At 42.8% G+C, this 15394-nt stretch overlaps 1 protein-coding gene across 3 annotated transcripts in view; it reads right to left on the reverse strand.

The window, feature by feature from the left end:
* Window positions 1-15394, reverse strand: part of LOC136883455 (heme transporter FLVCR2) — a 475112-nt gene that overhangs the window by 373977 nt on the left and 85741 nt on the right. Inside the window, exon 1 of one of the 3 annotated variants that reach the window (XM_067155762.2) lies at window positions 13405-13513. The exons of 1 other annotated variant lie outside the window; for it this stretch is intronic. The gene's annotated coding sequence lies outside the window, so the exon portion shown is untranslated. Of the gene's footprint in view, window positions 1-13242; window positions 13340-13404; window positions 13514-15394 lie in introns of those variants that run through there. One more of the 3 variants, XM_067155764.2, reaches the window with a different exon arrangement.

Consider the following 15394-nt stretch of genomic DNA (forward strand, 5'->3'; position numbering starts at 1 on the left):
AAATACACACAGATACACACACACTTCGTATACAGGTTTCTCGCCCTTCTTGTCCATGGCTAGATGATGAAGCCAAGAGAATGAGGGGCCACCGTGACTCGTCATTTCACATCATAAACAAACCCTACATGATACAGACTTTGAATCTTACCGCATCTTCAAACATCGCACAAAGAAGTTAATCAGAAATAAAAGAAGTATATATTTCCGGAATTTAGCTAACAACTTAAATTCTAATCGCGCATGGGACCAACTTAGAGTTCTGGGAATACGAGAACATCAACAGAGACAGACGACTTCTGACATTCCACTTGACGAATTGAACGATTAGTAGAATAAATATTCAACCTACCCCAATTAACTGAACTGACTCACCGCCCTCCCCTCCAGCCAATCCACCATTCACATTTCACAGTGTCACATAAAATCAGGTTGAAAAGGCTTTGCATTCCATTAAATCAAAGGCTACAGGTGTAGATGATATTCCTATTACGTTTTATACATAACATTATGGGTACTGTCCTACCTATACTACTGACGCACATACTGAACTACCGTACTGTTTACTAAACGGAACTTTCCCTACTGTCTGGAAAACAGCCAATATTATACCGGTACCACCGGGCGACTTGGTCGTGCGCAGCTGTGAGCTCGCATCCGGAAGATAGTGGGTTCCAACCCCACTGTCGGCAGCCCTGAAGATGGTTTTCCATTTCACACCAGGCAAATGCTGGGGCTGTACCTTAATTAAGGCCACGGCCGCTTCCTTCCAACTCCTAGATCTTTCCTATTCCATCTTCGTCATAAAACCTATCTGTGTCGGCGCGACGTAAAACCCGTAGCAAAAAAGACCTATCTGTGTCGATGCGACGTAAAGCAACTAGCAAAAAAAGAGTTTAGACTCACAGTCACCCTCTGACTATCATCCTATGACTATACAACCTGCGCTTTCTAAAGCTTTTGAACGTTTAATATACGAGCAAGTTCTGGAATACCTAAATCAAAATGCTCTTTTGGACCCTTTGCAATCTGTATTTAAGAAGGGTCACAGTACCGCGACAGCACTTTTGAAGGTTACTGAAGACATTAGAGACGCTATGGACAAACGACTGTTCACTATACGTATCCTTCTTGACTTCAGTAGCGCCTTTGACACTATAGTAATTCCGACTATGATAAAGAAAATGAAGCTGCGCTTAAGGGATGCAAGCACTTGTCGCAATCAGCACTCAAGGACTCAGTAGGCCGGCAGGCTAAAATTCTCACGGTTCAGGCCCAGCCGAATCAACGAGAGGGTGCTGTGCGTGTCGGCATCCATGGGGAAAAATAACATTCGTGCTTAAAAATAATGTCCATGGAGTTCCTAGTGTAGTTGTGCACGATAGGGGTGGACAAAAGAATAATCAACACTATCAAGAACAATTGGTTAAGGAGAGGAAGAGTTTCTTACACAACACGCAACTTTTGAAAATCCTGTAAACAGAGTGTAAATGACCACGCTATGAGCTTGGCAGGTTTGACGCCTTATCACAAGTGCGGATGGTACAGACCAGACACTTCGCCTGCCTGTACATGTGAGAGGTGGGGCGGTTCACGTGTACAGCTGCTTGACGTCCTTGAACGATAAAGAGACAAGGTACGAATCCTGACATAATAGCTGTCAACAAGATAAAACGACGACTTTCAGTGTCCTCTTAGCTTGGAAACTGATTAAGTAGAACTTCCACATCTTCCATTACGTCAAAATCACGGAACAACCAATCACATGAAAACAGGGTGGCTGTTTGTAAATGTTTGCGTTCCATTCTCTGCTCGTCGATAGATTTGAACCATGGCCACTCAGCCACGTCGCAGACTACGAGGAGATTAGCTGAGTCAGACCTCCTGCGTCAACTCCGACCCCGACACTATCAGGTTCGACTTCACGCTGTTCCTTTTCTTTTGCCGATACCTTCGTTTTTGGAAGGGTCAGACCTCTTCCATTTCCCTCTCCTATCAGTGTTGATAGAGGATGGTTGCCCAGTTGTACTTCCATCATCAACATCACCAGGCACGAAGAAAATGCTCGGCCCGACCGGGAATCAAATCCGGAACTCTCTGAACTCAAGGCCGCTATGCAAATCACTCAGCCAACGATCACGATGATGTCCCCTTGAACTCAGGAGATAGTATGTTACGTGCGAGCCCTATCTTAAGGGCCCTTTACACGTTCAGACTTATCTGCACATCTGGTCTGCACTGTTCACGCTGCGTTTACATGTTCCGACCATTTGTACAGCTTTCGCACAGTCCTGTATTTCTAATCGAGACGAGCGGAGGTAGTATTTCCTGACCATGGCCACATTAATTCAATTAACTTACAAAGTTGTACTTCTGTCTAGTGTTGTTATTTCGGAAGTTAAAAAGCGGAAGAAATCGCAACGTAGAAGGTGGACAAAAGACTGGCTTCTACAACACGTTTCGCTTTCGCACGTTGATCTTTTGAAGGAGTTAAAATTGGAAAAAGATGGCTGGTTTAACTACTTGAGAATGGACGAAGAGAAATTCTTAGTGCTGTTGCAGTATGTCACACCGTATACAAGGAGAGAAGACAGTGTAATGAGAGAATCGATAAGCACTTTAGAAAGACTTGTAGTAACATTGAGGTTTCTGGCGACGGGAAAGAGCTATGCGGACCTTAAATTTTTTGCTATAGTGTCTCCATCTTTAAGCCACATCATTCCGGAAACATGCCGTGCTATAGGCCTATATGTAGTTTCAAGAGAGGAATATTTAAAGGTGAGAATTCAAAGGCATTATTTTGCTTAGGTAAAATAGATTGCGTGTTCCTCAGCTGCTGGAGTTCCGTTCTGTAAGCTGAGTGCATTCATTCATTCATTCATTCATTCATTCATTCATCAATAATAAGGGCTCTCTTTTCATCTGGTGGTTATCCGTGACAGGGAGAGAACAGTAGCGGTATTTATTGGGTCATGCAAAATGCATGAATACAATTCAATCGTGCAATCATTCATTCATTCATTTACCTATTCATGCAGTCATTCACAATGTGTGTTGTAATTGTAGTATAACTGGATCAGGTACAGAATTGTGACATGAAGCACTAAATGAACTCACGAAGGCCTGCATGTTGGCCTACATCATATAACACTGTTAACATCTAGGACAAAATTAATGAATTAATCAATTAATTAATTAATTGATTAAAATACAATTTCAAGATTGGGTGTAAATAGTTAGTAGGCTTAAATTTTAATGTTTAATGTCGTGATAGATGGACAAGTTGTGATAAGGAAATGTTAGTTTAGAAACGAATACATCATATGCCGCGTTTTCTTCATTCCTGACACTGTATACTTTGCTCTTGATCTTCCAAACAGTTGGCAATGATTTATAGAGTTCTATGAATATTCAATCATAAATGTACGGGTACAATTACGGGAATCTTGAGTAAACTCACTCATAGCTGTTCCTGTATTGAGAGCAAACATAGGCTACAGTACAACACTACATACACGCTCCCAGACGAAGGACTGTGATATCTGTCTGCGCAAGCTTTACACGCTCAGACTTGTCTGCGCGTGGTCTGTGTTAATTCAAACTCCGCCAGACTTTGCACAGGCCGAACACAGACCGCAGTACAGACCAAAATTACGGTCGGCGAATCATTTACATGCAACGACTTGTCTGCACAAACACGGTCTGTACAGACAGATCTGTGTAAATGTCTGAGCGTACTTCCTAGAGGAGACTAGTGAGTCAGACGACAGGGGAGCTCCCAGCCGGCCTGGAGGGCATGGCCGGCATTTCCGTGTATTGTTTTCTTGGTCTGGTTTCCCCGTGCGCTTTGTGGAAGGTGTAATGAGAATATTCCGTCTCTAGCCGAGTCCCGAATATTCCAGTACCTTATTACTAGGGTATAAAAAGGAGGCTAGACGCGAACAGTAAGTTAGTGTTCACTCTTGGGACTGGGGCGACAACTGCCACCCGTGTCTGATCGGTATCGGAGCGGAGTACTGTGTGTGTGTGTGTGTGTGTGTGTGTGTGTGTGTGTGTGTGTGTGTGTGTCAGGGGCGTAACGTCCAATACAGGAGGGCCCGGGCCTTTAAGGGGCCCCGCAGACTCGTCACTCTGCACAGTAATGGTCAGGACGGTTTTCTAGAATCAGTCGATTTAAAAAAAAAAAAGTACTTTGAGCAGTTTATTGTACGAAATGAAACACAGCACAGCCGTAAATAATGCTTGCCCTTGGTATCGCGCGAGACGATCCTCACAAAAACTTGCAAAAATAATTACAGCAATTTCCAGTTAGAAAATGAAACTTTGTTGATGTATAGTGGACCTGAGATCGTATTATGCACAAATGTTACTGAACATTTAACTTAGTCACACACACCACTGTATAACGCCAATGGCAAGTTGGTGTAGTAACAATCAGAGAGCTCAGTTTCGAGAGAGGTCTATTTTCACGAAATTAATAATAAATTAGGCTTTATCAGTTGTGCGGTTTGATATTTTTCAAACTTTATTTGAACAGTTTCTGACTTATTTTCGTTTTTTTTCTTTAAATCAAATAAATTACTGTAACAGAGTTCGGTATCAGTTACGGAGTTGTTACTGAAAAATGAAAACCGTAAGCACGAACATGTACATGGTGCGTGGTTGGCAGTTCAGCGTCTCAGCCGTTAAATGACGGAGGCAGCCAAATTAAACATTAGTTGTAATAACCTTTTTTTTTTTTTTTTTTTTTTTTGCTAGGGGCTTTACGTCGCACCGACACAGATAGGTCTTATGGCGACGAGGGATAGGAAAGGCCTAGGAGTTGGAAGGAGGCGGCCGTGGCCTTAAGTAAGGTACAGCCCCAGCATTTGCCTGGTGTGAAAATGGGAAACCACGGAAAACCATTTTCAGGGCTGCCGATAGTGGGATTCGAACCTACTATCTCCCGGATGCAAGCTCACAGCTGCGCGCCTCTACACGCACGGCCAACTCGCCCGGTGTAATAATCTTAAGATAACGAATAACCCCTTTGCACCTAGCAGCACAGCTTGCCCTCGCTATCTATTTACAATAATTATTTTTAGGGGGGCCGTATCGATTCGTTACGCCCCTGGTGTCTGTACTGCCTTGGAGTACTGTGTGTGTGTGTGTGTTGCTACAGTGCAGTCAGCGTGTGGGGCAACTGTCGCAAGTGTAAAGGCGGGTACAGACATGCGCGCCTAACTCCGTAACGTAACCACGTCGCGCGCCAAGGTTAAACGGGGCAATGTTACGCACCGCGGTTGCGAGGTAAACTTTTCTACCCCGCGCCGCAGGTCGTAACGCGTAACCTACCAGCGTTCCGCCAGTTGAGACAGTGCAGCTTTGAAAGATGGATTTAGCTGCAGCAGCCTATATTTATGTGCATTATGCAACTAAACGGAAACATAGGCAATGTTGGCAAACTCGGCTATATTCATGTAGAACTACACATGGTGGTTCAAATTTGCTGGCTGACATGAAGTTTCAGACAGTTAGTGGGCCTTATAAACATTTTACTTGCTAAACCTGACCAAGGCGTCGTTTCCGTTTCCAACGCTTTGTGTTGATTTTTGTTTTCGAGTTCCGCGCAAGAGTATTATTGCTTAGGCAATCAAGTCGGAGGTTTAAATGTTTCAATATGGGTAGGTTTTTTTTACAGATAGGTCTTATGGCGACGATGGTATAGGAAAAGCCTAGGAGTGGGAAGAAAGCGGCCGTGGCCTTAATTAAGGTACAGCCCCAGCATTTGTCTGGTGTGAAAATGGGAAACCACAGAAAACTATCTTCAGGGCTGCCGAGAGTGGGGTTCGAACTCACTATCTTCCGGATGCAAGCTCACAGCTGCACGCCCTTACCGCACGGCTAACTCGCTCGGTAATATGGGTAGTGAAAGCATAGTAAAACAATTATTAAACACGTTTTTCATCAAGTGAAAATAAACAAGTGATTGACTGTAGCCGACCCTGCTCAGCGATTTTCAGGCCTGACGACGGTTTTCTGTACTTTAGTTTTACAATATTATATTATTACAGTATATAAACCAACGGCCGTAGCCGTGTTGAAACACCGGATTCCGTAAGATCTCAGAAGTTAAGCAACATTGGGCGTGGTCAGGAGGTGGATGGGTCGCCACGCGCTGTTGGTGGGGGGTAAGGGAATGGAGGAGCGGAAAGGAACTGGCCACCCTACCGCACGTAAACTCCGGCTCAGGAACACCTCTGCGGAGGTTCGGACCTGCCTTCGGGCAGAATAACCCTTACCTACAGTATATAAGATTTTAGAACGGTGAAGTGACTGAACTGACCGAAATACACATTTCGTCTTTGAAAGAAAGTCGTAATTCTCTGCCGACTTTTCTTTTTCTTTTCCTCTCCATGCCTTTCTATTACTTTCAGGAATGTGCAAACTTATATGCAATTCATAAATTTAATCTATAAGAACGCCTGAACTTCTGGGGCAGGAAATACCACTGTCTTATGCGTGTTGTACACCATTACATTTTCCTGTCAGTTCAACATTTCACAAGAAATTTGTCAAATCTTGTCAAAGACTGTTCAACATTGCTGAAGGTTTGATAAGATTTGAATTGATTTGGCAAGGTTTGATAGCATTTCGTTTTAACATAAAGGAAAGGCAAACAGCTGTTGTAGTTGTTGGACTAGCAGCGGGGTACAGCCTTAAAACGAAGAGAAACGCGCAATAAATCACAATTTACATGGGCAAAATATTAATGTATCTTCAACATAATTTTTGCAATGTATTTACTGCCATAACATCATTTGTAGAGGTTAAGTTATACTTCATAGCTATACTCGCATTAATGAATAAAAATGACAGCAATGAAACGGAAATACGTATCTTATTACATGAAAACATATTAGAAATTCAATAATAATAATAATAATAATAATAATAATAATAATAATAATGCATGTCTTTCCTTCTTTCTTAATCCGTTTACCCTCCAGAGTTGGCTTTTCCCTCAGACTCAGCGAGAGATCCCACCTCATCAATTTGATAGGGCCTAAAATTGCTAAGAAGGATACCACATTCAGAGAGGCTATCTCGGTGCAAGAGAGACTGGCAGTGACAGTACGATTTCTAGCAACCGGTGATTCAAACATTAGTCTACAGTATCTTTTCAAAATATCCAAACAGTAGATTAGTGTTATCGTACCGGAATGTGTCAAGCTCTGATTGAAGCACTAAACGAAAATATAAACGTAAGTAAGGAATTTATTGCTGGGATATTCTATGTTTCATACATCAAACATTATCTATTGTAATTGCTTATTCAGCACAGAAACACTACTTTGTAAGTCTAATCAAGTCCTGAAAATCCATATCCTCATCGTGGGAATTGCTTACTGTATTTCACTCAGTGGACAGACTGGAGTTGGAGTAAGGAGAATTGGGTGTAGTAGTAGTAGTAGTAGTAGTAGTAGTAGTAGTAGTATTCGGCGAGGATAAGGAAGCTGAAGGAATGGGTGTTGAAACGGTGTAACCTTGAAAAATGTGATGGGTTCGGCAGCTGGTGAACATTATGTTGTGCAGCATGATGGGGATATTGGGAATATGTAGAGTGAACCGGAGAATGGAGTGGATGGGGAAAGTGGTCATTCCTTAAAATTTTGTTGAAATGCCTGGGATGGCCAGTTAGCCACAACATTTCCTTAGCTCTGTATATTTCAATAAAATGCAGTGTGTTTTGCTCGGTCCACAACATTTTTACTGATCAAGCAGACAGAGGCGAATGTGTGTTACGCACCGAGGTCGTGTGTACGTCCAAGCTTGCTGTAACTTCCGCGCGCGCAGCTCTTTGATGTGACGCGGGAAAACCGACAAGCAGTGGAACGCAGCGAACCTCGTTCCGTATCGTTCATGTTGCGGGCTAAGGTTGCGCGACGAGGTTACGCAGTACCGTCCAGACAGGAGCGCGACGCGGTTACGTTACGATGTTCTGTTACAAGTCTGGACGCGCCTTAATTGGAACAGTATTATTGTTCCTTGTTGTGAAGAGTATTGTTGAGCTGTTGCTATTTAGTTGTCAGAGTTAAGTAGTTCAGTGTGTGACTGTGTAAATTAGTGGGCTTTCTCTGGAGTCGAAGCAAGGAACAGCCATCGCTTTTGTGGGAGTCAGCAGCTCTGGTTCATATCTGTAGCTAATGTGCTGCTTCACTGGACTTGAGGAGGTAAGTAAGGCGAACCTGTCAATAAGGCCGCCCGCTGTGAAGAGGACAAAGATTACTAATTAGTGAGTGTGGTCATTCATGCATGGTGTGTTTGTGTGAGCAGACTGTGTTTTATTCCTAACAATATCTTATCATAAAGGATACTTATTTTAAATGTCAGTACATGAGAAGAAGTACAACTGGGCAACCATCCTCTATATAACACTAATCAGAGAGAAAAAAATGGAAGGGGTCCGGCACTTCGAAAAATGAAGGTATCGGCCAAAGGAAGACAAGGGCATGAATACGAAGGACTCCCTAGGCCTGAAAAGAACAAGAGTTGACCAAGGGAGGTGGGATAGGATAGATGAAACTGAGGTACCTGGCACATGTAAGTGGAAGCAATGCCAGGAGTCAGCTAAGGGCTCCGTAGTCGCCAACCCACGCTCCAAAGTTCAGAGATCCTGGGGCCCCTTTTAGTCGCCTCTTACGACAGGCAGGAGATACCGTGGGTCTTATTCTACCGCCCCCACCCACAGGGGGAACCAGCCATCTTTGAAAATCCTTCAACAGTACTGGACTTTACTCAAATATCTTGAGTACAGACTGGCACCGTCAACACCTATCCAAGGCTTTTGACACGGACGAAAGTGAGGACTACTGGAATAGACAAAAGTGTGGTCGAATGGGTGGGTACATTTCTAAACAATAGAACTCAGAGAATTGGAGTAGGTGAAATGTTATCTTATCCTGTAAGAGAGGATCCCACAGGGATCTTTAATTTTCCTTATACCTATAAATGATATGAGTAAAGAAGTGGAATTTTATCAGCGGGTAAATGGGATGGGGGTTTCACCAAGAGGGAAATGTGTTGATGGGGTCATAACTAGGTTTATAGGTTGTACGAAAGATGCAAAGGAGAGGCCGTGTAAGTCTCTGGTATGAGTATGGTTCCAGTGTAAGACATGCAGCACCATTTGCTCTGACTAAAGGAGGAGACGCGAGCCGAGACGACCCGACCCTGTTGCAAACTTCAGGCTGGCGAGCTGTCAGTGAAGAGATGGCGTGGAATAAGCTGAATAAACTTGAGTGGAGCTTTTAAAGATCATAATATGAAGACAAAGTTGGAATTCAAGAGGACAAACTGGGGCAAGAGGAGTTCGGAACTGGATTCATTTATCAAGTTCTTTGAATACGACTAAGAAAACAACTGATAGGTAATCTACCATCTGGAGGACAGCTCTCAACAGCGATGTTCTCAGCTCTGCGTGATTCCACTACATTCTTCAGAATATAATACAATCGCCAGTGTATATCAGAAATCAAAGGATCATTTCCTACAACAATCAAGTGTTGTAATTATTTAGTTTCCTGGTTAGAAAATATTTATAAACCATTATGGACTTTTTCCTCTTTGACGTGGTCTTGAAATCGTTGGATCAGTCAGTAACTATCTACTGTACAGTCAATAAACGGTATTTTCTTTGACACAAGTAATTTATCTTTCACAACTAATTACTTTAAAAATTGATATGAAAAGCCATGGGCCGTATGTTCAGCTGTGTGATCACCGTCGAGACCTTTGCATAAGAGTGTCTTGGGTTCAATTCAGAGCCAGGCGGGGATTTTAACCGCGTCAAGTAAATTCCTCAGCGTCTGAGACTGAGTAGTTCGTCTCACAACGTCACGTAATGGTCGGCTTCCAGATCTCCACCAACACCGTCCACGGGAATATGAAGGATGACTGAAATCACTTCGCGACAAGCTTCGCACGAGAATGATACAAACTCTGACGTCCCATCCCGGGAGGACATGGACATGCTTGAGTCCACTTCGTACGAAAGATATAAACTCAACCACATAAACATTGGCCGACGAAGAAATATTTAATTTTATGCATTCTCTATAAGTGTCCGAGTCGGGTTGGCATCAGGAAGGGCATTCGGCCGCAAAATACGGCGAAATCCTCAAATCCCACACTGTTCGCACCCGCGAGCTCACAGGTGTGCGAGGATAGTTATACCACCTGCAGAATATGTTCCTTCCCACTCCTATCCCATTGCCACCATAAGGCGGTGCGACGTGAACTAGGTTGTTAAAAAAAGGGTGAGTTTTCTCGAAAAGTATTAGTTACGAAGAAAATAATGTATATCACGTTTCTTGTGGAAAATATATTTTCAAGACCACACGTTGCAGTTCATTTTTCGATAGGGCCTACCGTTTAGCCATTATTATAGTTGATGTATGACATGTCCCTGTCAAATACCACTCTAGGTGAAATGTATCAGAATCAGAAATTAGCCTTGTGTAACTCGGGATTTCAAATTTCGGCTCAATCGGGCCTATCCGGAACAAACAAACACAATATCATTTTTATTGAAACTACAGATAATGCACGTTTGAGTGCACTCTTTGGTCATGCAAAATACCATAGTTAGACATAATAGATGTTTCCAGTAACTCAATTCAGCGGCTTCATAATCTGGACATGTTCTTGTGACTTGTGCCTCGTTCGTACAACCTTTCTGATGATAGTCGTTTGTATGTGAATATACGTACAAATATATTTGACAAGAGCAGTGTTTTACAAATACCAGAAAATGCTGAGCCTAGGGCATGTGTTTTATAATGCGGAGAAACGTGGGCACCTAACAACTGGGCTGAGTAGTTCCGCAGGCCTTGGCAGCTCAGTCCTGTGCCTCGTGTCGGTAGATTTATTGGCTCGTAAAAGAACTCTTGCGGGACTAAATTTCGGCACTTCGCAGTCTCCGAAAACCGTAAAATTAAACAGTGGGACGTAAAGCTAATGACATTATTATTTATTATTAACGAGTCTTATTCAGGTGCATCCGTGCAGAGATCGAGTGACAAATGCGAATGTACACAATCGAATTGGTGAAGACAAAGACGCTGCGACACCGAGACAGAAACAGCGAGCCTCCCGCCTCTGTCGTGAGAACTAGAGAACTTCACTATATTACGGCCTGTCATTTTGACTAAGTATGGCAAACAACATTTGAGATTTTAAATCGTACAAATGCTACTTCGTAATTATGTTTAACGATGATCGCCTTTTCTGAGACACTTGTGAAGTTACGGCTGCGAACTGTGTAGCACATGTGGAACTGCCCTGTCTTACGGCCGGATACCCTTCGTGACACCACTATTGTGTGTTTGAAAGTGCTGGAACAAACGCAAACACCCAGAAGAATTAATCAGACGCGATGAAAATCTCCAACCCGTCCGACAATCGAACCCGGGACTCCTTTGAACCGCAGGCCTCACAACTGACCATTCAGCGAAGGAGTCTGACAATGATGATTATACGAATAATTTCTCAAATTCTGAAGACAACCCTTTCACAGCTAGTGGTGCTATTTCCTGTCTCAATTTTGTTCTTAGAAACCGAAACGCTAAAGAATTTGGTAACAGTCTCTTAGCACATCGTAAATGTCATTATTTTAACATCCATGTATTTACCATAAAATAAATAAATAAATAAATAAATAAATAAATAAATAAATAAATAAATAAATAAATAAATAAATAAATAAATAAAAACGCCCCACTGGTGTAACGGTTAGTATGATTACCTGCCACCGCCGGAGATCCGGATTCGATTCCCGGCTCTGTCACGAAATTTTAAAAGCAGTATAAGGGCTGCAAAAGAGTTCACTCAGCCTCAGGAGATCACTTGATTAGAGCTGGGTTTGGTTCCCATCTCAGGCATCCGTGAAGTGGTTTTCCGTGATTTCCTACTTCTCCTCCAGGCAAATGCCGGGATGGTACCTAACTTAACGCTACGGCCGCTTCCTTCCCTCTTCCTTGTCTATCCCTTCCAATATCCCCTTCCCCCATAAGACCCCTGTTCAGCATAGCAGGTAAGGCCTGGGCGAGCTACTGGTCCTGCGTCCCAGCTGTATACCCCGACCAAAAGTCTTACGCTCCAGGACACTGCCCTTGAGGCGGTAGAGGTCGGTTGCCTTGCTGCGTCCGAAGGAAAAACCAACCTTCGACAGTAAATAAATAAATAAATAAATAAATAAATAAATAAATAAATAAATAAATAAATAAATAAATAAATAAATAAATCCTTCACTGCTGACCAGCACAGAAACAGTCAATAGTTGATACATCCCTCCATATAAGATTGGTGTTAGGAAGGTGAACCAGGCGTAAAATATGGCCAACTCCACACCTGCGACCCCACCAGGTGGAGAAAGTATGTAAGGTGGTGACTTTCTTCCTCTAACCTGGTGAAAAGAAAGTACTTCAGAAGATATGTTTATGTCCTACCCTGTCATATATGTGTTGTTGATATTCAGACACCCAGGTATCAACTGTCTGCAGTCGCTAGATTTCAATTTGTGATCAAGTCTCGAAGCCCAACCAACTTTAAAAAAGGAAGTATTTGTAATATAAAACAATATAAGCACCGACACAGATATGTCTTATGGCGACGATGGGAGAAGTGGGAAGGAATAAGCCGTGGCCTTAATTAAGGTACAGCCCCAACGTTTTCCTCGTGTGAAAATTGGAAACCACGGAAAACTATGTTGAGGGCTGCCGACAGTGGGGTTGGAACCCACTCTCCCCCGAATACAAGTTCACAGCTGCGCGACCCTAACCACACGGCCAACTCGCCCGGTAAAGAAGTTTGAGAAGCAATAGGGTAAGAATCTGAAAATCTACTTCTCCCAACAAGCTACCACGGATTCTTTTTGGTAAAGTGTTATGTATAGTCGATCCTGGCATTTAATGTTTTATCAGACGGTACGGTAGATCAGATCCTGTGGATACCCATACCGCCTACATCTGCACGTCTTCCTTTGCTGATCTGTCATAAGAAATACTACTAAGAAAAGAAGTTTGAAGGTATATCGTGGAGATTCGCGAGTGTGTTTTCAATCGTGTCGGAAAAAGGATTGTATACATTTTCCGTGAATTATAGTGCAGACTCGATTTATCTGTAGCTTTAAAGAGAATCTTACCTTGCGGTAATGAATGAATGTTAAGCATGCTGAGCTGTAAAAACATCAATTTAAGTTACCGAAAGGTGCATCTCATTCGTAAAATAACTCCAACAAGATGTTCATTTTCTTGATAACACGTGTAAATACAGTCCCAGGTGACACGTCGCACTGTAAAGTGCTCCATCAAGCTGACCGAACACTTGGTAAAATGGTGGGAGATAAAGAGCACACACACTCACCGTCTAGCACCTGTCGCCACGACCTGCAGCTGAATACTGGTCACCTGACGGCCGAGCGCGCGCCGGCAGGTTTGTTGGCACAGTTGAGCGCTGCTCGCGCTGGCATGCCTTTTTCTTTTCTTCTTTGCCTTCCAAACTAGTTTCAAGTCTCGCGCTCCTAGTTTTCTGAAGTCAGGGGAAGGAGGGGACTCATTTCACATCGCTGAAATAACCCTTGTGGCAGGTCACTGGGAAAGACTGTAACACATTTAATTTCAAATACCATACATTTTTTTGGATCTGCCTTCACTGACGCACCGGCCAGCTGCTGCCGAGTACTCGACATACAAAAGATGTCAGTACACGTTTCATGACTTTTAAAGAAATGGTACGTATTTGGCGAAGTCATGGTGATTTGATTATTTTAACATTGAAAATGTTTCTTAGATCACACACTACAGGGCGCCACTTGAGCAGATACGTCAAGTTCAGCTGTTTCACTCAATTGTGACTAAAGTATTGACGTCACAGAAATCAAGTGGAAAAAGAAAACTTTGGAAATCATATCCGGTAGAAATGTTATTCAGGAAAAACCCGTAATAAGGGCAATATTTTAAAATGAACTTGTTCCACAATTATTATCCGATGTTCATCTTAAATATTTCAATAAATAGATCGATCCTTTGTAAAAAATGTGTGTGCCAAATTTTTGAGTTTCTCAAAACTAACGTCTCCAGTTCGATTTGAAGGGGTCCTGTACGATGTGATTATAGCGTTACTAGTGGTAGAGTTAGTCAACCAATGATTTTTCGGTTTGAGGTTATGTTATCTAAGAATGAGGAAGGAAGATCTGTATTATGTGGAGATTTCAACTTTGACTTCCCACTACACAATCACACGAGAAGCACCATTTAACGTATACTGGTAACGGAACGACTCTCGATGTAGTGTTCAGCAAGAGAAATCACATGTTGAGTCATGATACCATCCACGTTCATGGAGTTCGAAACTCAAATACAACTGACAAAAATGTATTTATAGTAATGAATATTATGTAGGTACATGTCCTAAAAGTTCCCTTTTCCACATTTCGTAAAGCAACATTTTCAATGTTCAGTTGCTTGTGCAAAGAACTAGAAGTGTGGATTTTTTTAATATTTTCAGGGGAAGACACAAAATATGATCGGATGAACATTTGTGATACGAACAAACCGCGGTTTCGACACCAAGGATTAGCAATGGTACAGACGTGCATATTAATGGTGTCCCGACATAAACAATCAACACTGCCCCACTCCAGTACTGAAAAGAAGGGGAGAGAGTGAAGGGATAGTGTTGAAGGCCAATCCAGTACAAAACATGGGGGAAGGGAGTGAAGGGGTAGTGTCGAAGGCACAATGACTCACCTTCTCGCTTAACACATTGCTACATGGACTGCATGCAGACAGCCCGCTACAAGACTTCGTTGTGATCGAAATGGGCACAGTGGCGGATGTATTGAAGTACAGCATTAGGTTACTTACTCGTCCGGCCCCGCGGTGTACGGGGCAACGCGTCCGGCCGCCCCGGGTTCGATTCCCGGCCGGGTCAGGGGGTTTAATTGTAAATGACTATATCCCTGGCCTGGGGACTGCGTTTTGTGTCGTCCTCAACGTTTCTCACATTCAACACTTCCGCAATTCCATTACATGCAGGTATGTTGTGCAAGTAGGGGCAAAAGAACTCTATAGGTCGACGCCCCGAACAAATAGCATTTTAACATAAAATAATTAAAAAGTAGCCTACTCTGTTAATTACAGTATTAAGAGGTAAAGGAGGTTTTAACCGAACAGTATTTTATACTAGTTAGGAATATTTTGTAGCTGCGTTATATCGGGTCTACCAATCCTTCTTCACCTCGTTCTTGCCATTTTTCCATCCATCTCCAAACTGTCTTAAGACTGCATTGTATTACTTGTGCTATTGCTTGGGGGACCATGTGAGCCTCCCACATGCCAATAATACGGCCTCG

This window comes from Anabrus simplex, chromosome 11 (genome assembly GCF_040414725.1).
Source record: "Anabrus simplex isolate iqAnaSimp1 chromosome 11, ASM4041472v1, whole genome shotgun sequence".
Lineage (NCBI taxonomy): Eukaryota > Metazoa > Arthropoda > Insecta > Orthoptera > Tettigoniidae > Anabrus > Anabrus simplex.